Below are 12,208 nucleotides of genomic sequence, written 5' to 3' on the forward strand. Positions count from 1 at the left end.
AAACATATAGTGAAAAAATTCCTTCTTGCACTGCGTATCTGCCCTTACCTGGAAAGATTCCTAGTAATAGCAACATATGCATTGAAAAAAACCCAACCAAAATTCAGTCCTATCATTCAGTGCTTTTGTTACACTGCTTTGTCATGAAAGTCAGCTACTCGGTGAGTCTATTTGCGAGCATGCTTTTTAGTATATAATATGTGAAAATTAGTTGAGTTTATGAGTTTGTGTTTCCTTGTTTCTTGTCCTCCCATGTTTTTTAAAGGTTTCCACCTAACATTGAAATTCTGGATCACTTCTCTCTTGTCTGTAAAAACATTTACCCTGTGTGTATTAAGAAGTTAATACAGTAATATGAAAAGTAAAGACAGAAAAAATACAATTCATGTTAATTTCTGGTTAGGCTCAAAATACAGAACAATTTAAAATTTATCCAAACATAATCCCCATGAATGTTTCTATATAATTAAGAAAAAAAAATCTTTAAAATAAAAGCTTTAGTGTCACATTGTGGAGTTATGAATCCAGACATTGTTCTCATCACCAAAGCATAAGCTAAGTGGAACAGCACAAGCCACTTTCACTGTTCTGGTTAATATTATTCCAAAACTAAATGTAAATAATAAAAATAAAGTAGTTGCTACATTTTAATAATTTAATTAAAATGCTACTATTAACTATCTTTAACAGTAAGAACTGGAAACTTCCCATTGTGTCATGCTGAACCCATAGGCAGGTGCATAGTTGCATTCAGTAGGATGGAAATGCGACTACTAAAGTATTTGGAGGTTTTTTCTTCTTACCATCTACTGTCTTAATTTCTTCTTTAGAAAGAGTAAATACCTGAAAAGTTTTGTTGTTTTGGTTTTGGTTTTTTTTTTTTATTATTTTATTTTTCCTATGACAGCTAACAGAAAAGTCTCTCTTGCATGATACTTCAGTCTTTAGATAACTTTAGTGTCACTGCACTAACCTAACTTCATCATTTTTGAGAGAAACCTTATACCTTGGGACCATGTTATGGCTTGAACGTCATTCAAACCTAGATATCCTAATATGAAATTAACTGTAACTATGTATAGTTAACTCTTTATGCATAAGGCTCCGACTGCTGTTTGTGAGGTAGTTTACGTACTGATACCCATGAACTTGTCAACCATATGAAGAGTTAAAAAAAGTTATGCAACTCTGTTTTTAACATGCCAACATTTTTCTTTGCTCATCTAGCTGGAAGAAGTCAAAGACAGGTTACAAATTAAATAACACATGGTATTTTTAATGGAGTACATGAAATTCAACTTAGATAACTTCTACAGTCCCATCATTGTAGTATTTTGATTACTTTTGTTGTGCCTTTTCAAGGTCTTGACAAAAGGAAAACAAAAAAAATCTCCTTTGTATGGATCTCATATATAAAATAATACCACTAAACAAAATTGATTTGATCTGTGAGAAGGTTAAATGCTTACATGATGACTTTAAAATGTTAATCCTATATTGAGCAAATACATGTCCTGTAAGAAAAACGGGTGATTTGTGGGCAGTTTTTTCCTTTAACAAGCTTCCCTTTTGAGGCTGTTTTCCGGTCTCCACTCTATTCCTTTGGGTTTTTTTTCTCCCGCTGTTATTTCCAATTGTCTCTATCTTAAATAGAATGAAGAGAGTTGTATTTGCCAGAGCCAGCTGACATCCCAAGGGAGATGTGTTGCAAAAGTCTGTTTAAAAGTCTGCAAATTGACTATTTGACTCCATAACTCCACCTACTTTTTTGACTTGGGGACCAAGGAGCCCAAGCCTTGAATCCAAATTTGGATTCTGTATGGTGACCTCCTCTGCATTGTCAGCACCGTTAGAAACACCATTAGAAACACCAGCCATTGCTATGTTGTGGTACATTTGCTACTTGGTATCAGTTCCTAATTAATCACTGCAGAAGAGGGAAGAGGTATTCTAAAATGCTCTTTAAAGCATTTGAATCTTTTAATGAAAACAGAAAGCTTGTGATTTTTTTTAATAGAGTATCTACCCATGTAAGTTGTCTTTTATAGGTAATAAAATATTTATATGGAATTTACAAGTCCTGGTTCTTATTTCAATTGTTATTTATAATTGCATTTTTCTTTAGCATTTTGAAGTTTTTAACTTGTTGGATAGAAATGGAAGATTTGCTGCTACATGGGAAATTACTAGTTCGGCTAGAAAAGACCAGGATTCACACAAGAATTTAGCGTGTGTAGTGACCTGGCTCATAGAGAGGTAATACTATATTAGAAGTATTGTCAGTCTGAAGGAAAGTCAGTAGCAGAATTACCCAAGAAATACGCTAGGGCTGACTCTAATGTAATGTTTTGATTAGTGATAATTACTTAATACATAGAAGACTATTAATGATATAAAGTGTGAAGGCATAAAGTACAACCCAAAACAAACCAAAGCCAGCAGAACCCAGAATATAATAGAAATGGGATGGCATTTAATAGCAAAAGACATGTATGTAGGGAATAAAAATAATTTATTTGAGGAGCTCACTAGCTGAAAATGAAATTTGTAGAGGAAGACCTAACTTAATCACAGATGACTGGAAACTGCAAGTGTTGGAGTAATGAAAAATAAAGCCTAGAATATATGAGATAAAGTATCTTTGATAGAGACAGGGGAAGAATAGCTGAGACTGCATCTTAAGTGCTATGTGCAGTGCTACATGTTCAAGAAAGGTGGAGTTTGGTTTGAACAGGTAAGGCAACTACTAAGATTATCAAGTTAATAAAGTTGCAGTGAGTGGAGAAAGCACTGACATTTGTTTTTACTCTACTTCCCTGTGCTTTAAGCAGACCACAGACTTTAGATCAAGACCTGCCACATCTGGAAGCTGTGTAACCATTTGGTTAGGAGAACTTGTTTCTTTGGACACAGAATTGTGCTGACTTGATTACACTCCTTCCAGTCAGATTAGATACCAGGTATTGAAAACATGGATGTCTGCATGAGACTAAATGTATCCTCAAAAATATTCATGTACTTAGTCTAGAAAAGTGAATACTGAGGGAAGAGAGAAATGTTCTTTTCTGATACCTTCAGGTTGAGGTGTTTACTCCTTAAGGTAAAGGGCAGTGCTTGCCCAAAATGAGTATCACCAGCTAACAATGAATAAACTGATGTAGTTTCAAGCCATCAGAAGAATGAGAGTTTAAGGTGATGGTTTAATTAGAATAGCTGCATTCTGTCCTCTGTTTTTCTTTACTCTGTTGTAGGTACATAGGTGTGGAAGGAATCTATGAGGACAGTGGTGAACTGGTCATAACTTCAGCAAAATTGTATGCCAGTGGTGAATGAAACTTATGAACTCCTTATACCCCAGCACCAATGTGGCTGTGAAGATGGAGAGTAGTATGCCTGACAGAAGTAGGCACTGGGGGAGTGTTCAGAGCTAGAAAGCAAAGAGTTGTGCTGTCAAGCAGAAGACTGGGGAAGGGGAATAGCAGAATGGAGGCTTTGGGGCTATACTAAATAATCTCTGGAAAAATACATGAGATCAAAGTCAAGGAACTGGAGAGATAAGCTGTAGACTGCATGTAGGGAAGGGGAGGAGGAGAGAAATGAAATGAAGCAAGAGCAGTTTAAGCACATGGTATGTGTGCTCTTTGCACCACATACCGAAAAACCACCCCACCGTTACTGGTTTTGATCATTGAGGTTTTTCAGTCATAGAATCATAGAATAGTTAGGGTTGGAAGGGACCCCTTCAGATACTGGAAGGCTGCTATGAGGTCTCCACACAGCCTTCTCTTCTCCAGGCTGAACAGCCCCAACTTTCTCAGCCTATCTTCATACGGGAGGTGCTCCACTCCCCTGATCATCCTTGTGGCCCTCCTCTGCACTTGTTCCAACAGTTCCATGTCCTTTTTATGTTGAGGACACCAGAACTGCACACAATACTCCAAGTGAGGTCTCACGAGAGCAGAGTAGAGGGGCAGGATCACCTCCTTCAACCTGCTGGTCACACTTCTTTTGATGCAGCCCAGGATACGGTTGGCTTTCTGGGCTGCAAGCGCACACTGAAGCCGGCTCATGTTCATTTTCTCATTGACCAACACCCGCAAGTCCTTCTCTGCAGGGCTGCTCTGAATCTCTTCTCTGCCCAACCTGTAGCCGTGCCTGGGATTGCTCTGACCCAGGTGTAGGACCTTGCACTTGGCATGGTTAAACTTCATCAGGTTGGCATCAGCCCACCTCACAAGCGTGTCAAGGTCCCTCTGGATGGCATCCCTTCCCTCCAGCGTATCAACCGAACCACACAGCTTGGTGTCATCGGCAAACTTGCTGAGGGCGCACTCAATCCCACTGTCCATGTCACCGACAAAGATGTTGAACAAGACCGGTCCCAACACCGATCCCTGAGGGACACCACTCGTTACCGGTCTCCAGCCGGACATCGAGCCATTGACCACAACTCTTTGCGTGCGGCCATCCAGCCAGTTCTTTACCCACCGAGTGGTCCACCCATCAAATTGATGTCTCTCCAATTTAGAGACAAGGATGTCATGTGGGACAGTGTCAAAGGCTTTGCACAAATCCAGGTAGATGATGTCAACTGCTCTGCCCCTGTCCATCAGTTCCGTAGCCCCATCATAGAAGGCCACCAAATTGGTCAGGCAGGATTTCCCCTTAGTGAAGCCATGCTGGCTGTCACCAAGCACCTTGCTTTTTTCATGTGCCTCAGCATGCCTTCCAGGAGAATCTGCTCCAAGAGTTTGCCAGGCACAGAGGTGAGACTGACTGGTCTGTAATTGCCTTGGTCATCCATTTTCCCCTCCTTGAAAATGGGGGTTATATTTCCCTTTTTCCAGTTGTCGGGAACTTCACCTGACTGCCATGTTTTTTCAAATATGATGGCCAGTGGCTTAGCAACTTCATTTGCCAGCTCCTTCAGGACCCGTGGATGGATTTCATCAGGTCCCATGGACTTGTGTACATTTAGGTTCTTCAGATGATCTCAAACCAGATCCTTTCCTACAGTGGACCTAAGGTCTTCATTCTTACAGTCCCTGCATCTGCCTTCCAACACTTGGGTGGTGTGGTCAGAGCATTTGCCAGTGAAGCCTGAGGCAAAGAAGTCATTAAGAACCTCAGCCTTCTCCAAATCCAGGGTAGCCAGTTCTCCTGATAGCTTCCAGAGAGGGCTGATGCTGTCCCTAATCTGTCCTTTATTCACAATGTACCTATAGAATCCCTTCCTATTATCCTTAACATCCCTAGCTAAGTTTAACTCTGACTGGGCCTTAGCTTTCCTAATCTGGTCCCTAGCTTCCCAGACAGCATCCCTGTATTCTTCCCAGGCTGCCTGTCCCTGCTTCCACCTTTTATAAGCCTCTTTTTTCCCTCTAAGTTTCCTTAGCAGCTCCTTATCCATCCAAGGAGGTCTCCTGGCCCTCCTGCACTTCCTTCTAGTTGGGATGCAACACTCCTGAGCTCGCAGGAGGTGATCCTTGAATATCAACCAGCACTCTTGGGCCCTCCTGCCCTCTAGGGCTATATCCTATGGAACCCTACTCAGCAAGTTCCTGAAGAGGCCAAAGTCTGCTCTCTTGAAGTCCAGGGCAGTGAGCTTGCTGCATGCTCTTCTCACTGTCCTGAGAATCTTGAGCTCGACCATCGCATGATCGCTACAGCCAAGGCTGCCCTGGAGCGTCACATTTCCAATGAGCCCTTCCCCACTGGTGAGCACGAGGTCAAGCACGGCACCTCTCCTTGTCAGCTCTTCTATTACTTGCAGAAGGAAGTTGTCTTCCACACAGTCGAGGAACCTCCTGGATTGCTTGTGCCGGGCCGTACCGTCCCTCCAACAGGTATCAGGGTGGTTGAAGTTCCCCATGAGAACAAGGGCCTGTGAGCGTGAGGTTGTTCCTGTCTGTCTGTAGAGTGCTTCATCCACAGATTCCTCTTGATCAGGCGGTCTGTAACAGATCCCCACAGTAATGTCCCCCATAGCTGTTCTGCCTTTAACCCTGACCCACAAACTCTGTTAACTGATCACCTGTCCCCAGACAGAGTTCATACTCTCCAGCCTATCAATCAGTAACATAAATATCAACTTCAGTTGTATGTTATGCTGTCATGTAATGTTCATAACTTTTAGAATTGCTATCATATAATTACTAAATATTTACATATCTGGTAATCCCAAACTTCTCATGTATGTGCCTACAGGAAGACTCTGACTGGTTATAAAAAATCACATTGTTCCAGGACAATGTTAGTTTGCATTGGCAGGCTCCCATGGAGGCAGGTGCCTTGGAGGATTTTTCATCTCCTGAAGTGCCAGTAGAGGATTTATAGGGTTATGTGAAAAGAAGATGCTAAGATGATTGCAAATGGTACCAGGTTATAGTCACTGTGCTGTACATCTGCTTAGGACAGAAGTAAATACATATGGCAATACAGTCACTACAGAAGACAAATCCAACTGGTCTTACATCCTGGACCCTTCTGATTTTTGCAAGGTGATTAATTGATCATCAGTGTCATGGACTTGTACGTATTGAAGCAAGATAAACTGTGGTTCACTGGAATATCTGTTGGAAAATACTAAGGCAGAGGTCCGAAGTTGCTGGGTATGTCTTATATAGGTTTTCATCTAAATTTTACACCAGCAGTAGTAAACAGTAAAGTTAGATGGAAAGGTGTGAGTAGTAGCTATTCTAATACCTGATCATTTTTTAAATATGTATATACCTATGCACAACCCCCACCCCCACATTCTACGCTCTGTGATTAATACGCATACCTTTTTCCCTTTCAAAGGGTAAACACAGAACATAAGTAAATGCATACCCAGAGCCTGAAAATATAATTTATTCATGTTCATTACAAATTAAAAAACACCCAAAACATGTAGATATCGTGTGGGTTTTTTAAAAGCAATTTCATCTGAGGGTTTTCTCTATGATTTCCAAAGTAATTTTCTTCAAGGAAACTACTGAAAATGCTGTACTGTAGTTTGGTACCACTAGGTGGTGCTGCCATTATAGTATTCCTTAATAAAAGTCCGTGATTATGTATCTATGGAAAAAAATATACACATAGCTAAAAGCAGTCTACTTACTATAGCTTTTTAAAGATGGAGGAGCCTTGTTATACTTGTTTGACAAGGAATCTTAGCCCTCATATGTGTAAATGTGCTCAACTTGTGTTCATGTTTTGCATATGCTTGCTTAAAATGGGAATTTGTACCTAACTAATAGTACAGTATGTCCAAAGTTTCCTGCAGGCCTCGTTAGAGAAAGTCCAGCCTCTGCAGTCTTGTATGCCTTCTACTGAGAATTACATTTTACACTGTTAATCATTGAGCTTTGATACCCTACCTGTTATCACGCAAAATTCAAAATAAAGAGAGTTCCTATTCTGAAGAGATTAAGGTCTGGGTGAGATAAAAGTAAAGAAGACGGGAGATAATTGAGGGAGATATTTTGGGTGTTTCAGGCACTATTGTAAATTACAGTCCTGCAATACAGAAAACAGCAGGTCTTTTGACACCATTTAAAGGGGATTGTACCAATCTTTGCAATGTTTGAAACATACTGTTTGCTGCCAAATGCTTATCTAGTTGGGAAACATTTAAATTGAGTTGTAAACTGGCTGAAGCAGCCCACTTTATTCAGATAAAAGGAAAGCTGGAGTCAGGGATTTTGGAAGGATGTATCTAAGGGATAAACAACTGCAAGAGAGTATTTACCACTGCAATTAAGTTTCAGGATAAGATCTGCTTTTACCATTTTATTGTTTCAAATCAGTCAAATGTAGAATTGGTGTCTAAACCAGAAGCTAAAAGGTGTGAGCATATTGTTCAGATTTTATTGTTTCTATATTTCTGAGAGGAAAAAATTAAAATATTTGGAAGTATGAATGAAACATTTTTCTTAAAGGCAAAAAGTTGTGTGCTTTCCCCTGTGCAGGGCATATGCTATGAAATTCCCAACTTAGCTCAAGTTAACCATATTTTGTTTTTGTTTTTTCAGAAAGCAAGTTGCTCAGGCAGCTTAAAGAAACAAGTAAGCAATAGTAACTGTTTGGGATACATTTAAAGAGGCTAAATTTCTTTGTCTGTAATATGCAAGTAAAGATTTGCATTCAGGTTGCCACTTGTCAGCTGAACTGCAGCAGGTTTGTAAGGGCTCTTAGCTCCTGAGAAGTACAAAATAATGCAAGGAACCTGCAATAGAGAATATTTAAGTAAAGTTATACTGTCACAAGCCGGGATTATGCACACAGGCAATACCAAACTGACCTGATAAATGTTATCTTAATAATTTTTCTGAATACTAACTTTCATGGGAGGTTTGTAGAGTTGAAAGTGTATGCTAGGACACAAAGTGGAAAAGGTATAATAATATGAGATAAAGTGATGCCCGCATGAAAGTATTTCATACACATCATACATTAAAAAAAAAAAATCAACCCATCCTGAAGCAAGTAATTCTTTGCAAGTGGTCTGAAAAATAGTATCATTGGGTATCTTTCCCAATAGGAAATGTTGTTCTTAAAATTTTAATTCATGCCAACATATAATTGCCATTTTTCCCCTAGGTGTTTATGGGAAATGTCAAAGAACTGTAGTCAGAGAACATGACTAACACGTTAAAGGAACTGTTGATGCATGTATAATACATCAGCGTTAACACATCCACTATTACTACCATCTAGTCTTATACAAAAAAAAAAGTTTATTTAGGATGAAAGAAATTGTAACATGGAAAATCTAGGGTGTGCAATTAAGTAAAACACCTAGAATGTACATTAAAGATGCTAATTTATGCTAGAAGAGAAATCTTTCACCAGGGTATAAGGGAAGCTTATAAGAACTTTCCTGAAACAAGGCATTAAGTAATAGCGTAAGATTTCAGCCATGTTTACATTAGCAGCTGGGTTCTTTTTGGCAATTGATTGTCTGCTGTTTGTTTTTCTAACTGAATTAGTGCTTACTTTGATTTCCAATTGCAGGTGTAAACAAAGAGAAGATGAAAAAACATTTAGAAAAGTCTCTTTTACTCTCAATAGCTCAGCTTCTGAAGGTCTTTGTCTCCTTTATGCAGATAGGGGTAACCCCTTGAATTTGCTTGAAGATTCCCAAATACTGCAGAGATAATCTCATCCCAAATGGAAAAAGGAAGCATTAACTTTTGATGATTAGAGAATCAAAAAGGTATGTAGGGAATTAGTTCCATATATCTGCAAGGGTTTGGTTAAAAATTGTCATGTAAGATAACACTGAAAAGGCAATCAGTATTTCACTATGACATAGATGCTTCTTTTGTGTTATTGTCACAAACTCATAGATAATAAATGCATAGTAATCATGACAACTATCAAACACCAGATGAAGTTGTATGAGAAAATATACCATTCTTTTCACACAGAATTAAGGCACCAAATTCATCCAAGAAATAATCATTTACTGGTTGCTGGTCAGCTTAATTTTGCAGTATAAATAGCTATTAGTGCCAGAAAGTGGGGGCAATTATTTATTTCACTTCTAGCCTACATAGTATCTTAAAGGGGGTTACAAAAAATCCCAACTTTGCAGATTTTTAGGATATTAGTCTCAGCTGGAAAACTTTCTGATTAATGATACAGTTGACTGATCACTTTCCTTCCAGGTAAGACTGCAGGGAATGGCTACATTTATCCATTCATTGGCTCTGTGAGATTATGTCAATGCAGGAAAGATCTAATTCAGCCATAATACTCTACCAAAGCAAATGTCTCTAATGCTTGGGTATTTGCAAATCTGTAGTTTTCAGGCCCACAGTGAACAGTTTCAGTGTGCTGAATTCCATTTTCTGCATCTTCTGTTGTTGGGTCATCATGATTGATAAGGCATTATTGGCAAATGTATACTAATGTTTTAATCTGTCATGACACTGGGCCACATGTGAATGCATGAGTAGTATTTGTAATGACTGCAATTATATTGATGTATGATTACATATTATGTATATTTATAATTCTTTTTGGCGTTGGCGTTTTACTATCTAATAGTATGGGAGAGGGAGAGAGCAAATGAAATTTACTCAATTATTTGGCTAGAAAAAAATTACAAATAGAACACTCATTCTACTGACACAGAAAATAGTGGTCTATTAATGAGTTTCTGCCACAAGAAGTGATATCAATTGTTAATTCAGTTAAAATAAAATTAATTCAATTACAGAAAAATGTATAATGGATGGGGAATAATCTTATTAGATTAGGTCAGGCCTCTAAGGCTTTTTTTATTGCACTGGCTGCTTCTAAGTGGAAAAAAATCTTTCCTATGCCTTTGCTTCACTTTTACGACTAGTACTCCAACTGCATAGTCTTAGAAAAATGTTAGAGGAGAAAAAAGTTTGTTAATTTTTAGATGTCTTTAAGATAATGCAACAAGTGGAAGCACCCTCCAGTCCTTTATTGGTTACCTTTATTGGCTTCTAAAGTTTGGAAGTCTGTTGCTGGACAGTTTGACTGGAAAAGTGATGTTTAGCCTCAAGACCAGGGAAAAATGAGAATCCATTATTTATTTCTCAGGAATTTGTAATAGAGTATTTTTTAAGGGAATGGCAAATCAGAAGAGGGTAAGAACTGCTAGCTAGAAGGTGCTTTCTTTTGTTGGTTCCTGTGATTCTTGTTGGTGTTTTGAGTGACTAGTGGTTTTGTAACCAAGAAGCCAAGAGAAACAGGTATCAAAGACAGTGATGGTTCAGTATATTCTTCATGGCCAGCTGGAGATTCCTACAGGATGGATAGGAACCTGTAATTGCAAGAAAATTGAGGACTAGTACTTGTGTCCAAACAACTGTCTCTACCCTTCTGTATCAATGAGCAGGAGCATGTAAAATATATTTTTAAAAAAGAGCATAGCTGATCATATCAGCTTTATCAAAACATGTCTGGGGCACAGTTCCATCCCATATGGTATAGAACCAAAAACTGTGTGTGTTTATATTTTCTGATATTTACATAAGAAGATGAAGACTTGTTTGCTCTCAGCTTTGTGGGTAGGATAATTAATTAAATATCTCTAGGAAACATTTCATTAATGGCAAAGTCAAACCTTGTTCTCCCCTCCTTGAAAAAAAGCTTCCCATATATAATGGGAATATCTAATTTCAGTAGGAAACAGTTGTGTGGTTTCTAGGATTATCACACTTCTATGAGACTATGAGTAGATATAGTATTGGTTGAATTTGCAACTGACTTGTGCCTATTTGTTGCTCTGTCTGGTGAATGTAGGATTGCTTGCCTTGCTAAATGTTTACCATGTTAGGGAGAGATATTGCTTAGTGGTTTTTTTTTTTGTTGTTGTTTGGTTTTTTTTTTTTTTTTCATCTAGGGTATCAGAAGATCAATGAACATCCATGCATCCAAAGGATAATGCTGTGCAAGTTTATTCTTACCTAAGCAGTTTGCCTTTTGTTGCTGTGATGGAGCTCACTAGTGTTATGTAGATCGAAAATACTGTTCTCTTACTATAGTTCCCTTTGGGGTTTCTGTTTGCTACCAGTTTCTGGAAGCTAAATATGAGTAGCTATAGTATGCAGTGGCTTATTTTCTCATACCTATTTGGGGGTATGAAGTCTACTGTTACTCACAGTAGTGTGACAATAGTATTAGAGCTATAAACAAGCTAATGACCTCAGTAAAACAGGAGTAGATGAGGAGCAGTCTATTCCAAATCCCCAGAACTAGAATATAGAACTACTACATTCTTTGGATTTGAAAAGATCAGATCATAAATGGTGGGGATTTTTCTTTTTTTGTAATAAAACATTCAGCATTTCTAAAATCATAACATTGGTCTATTGTATAAATGCAAAATCCATGCAGGCAGAGTAGGAGAAATTAAATGAGTTTGATTTTGCCTTTATTTTTTTTTTTTTTTTTTTAAATGATAAACTTATTTTTGGTATTTACTTGAAATAGAATATCTGCAATAAGCAATTTCTCTTTCATGCCTCTCTTTGCATATAAAATGGAATTACTGGGTGGAAAAATGTCCTTTTGAGAAAGTGAAGGGTAACATCAGCAGTCCTACCTGGAAATTATAGCTTGTTTTCACAGTTTCAGGTTCCTGTTTCAAGAAAGAATTTGACATATATTCATGCAGGTTCCTTAGTTTCCTCAAAGGTATGAGATGGTGACAGGGAATGGAAATATCAAAACCTTTCCTTCATGG

This window comes from Psittacula echo (genome assembly GCF_963264785.1).
Source record: "Psittacula echo genome assembly, chromosome: 6".
Lineage (NCBI taxonomy): Eukaryota > Metazoa > Chordata > Aves > Psittaciformes > Psittacidae > Psittacula > Psittacula echo.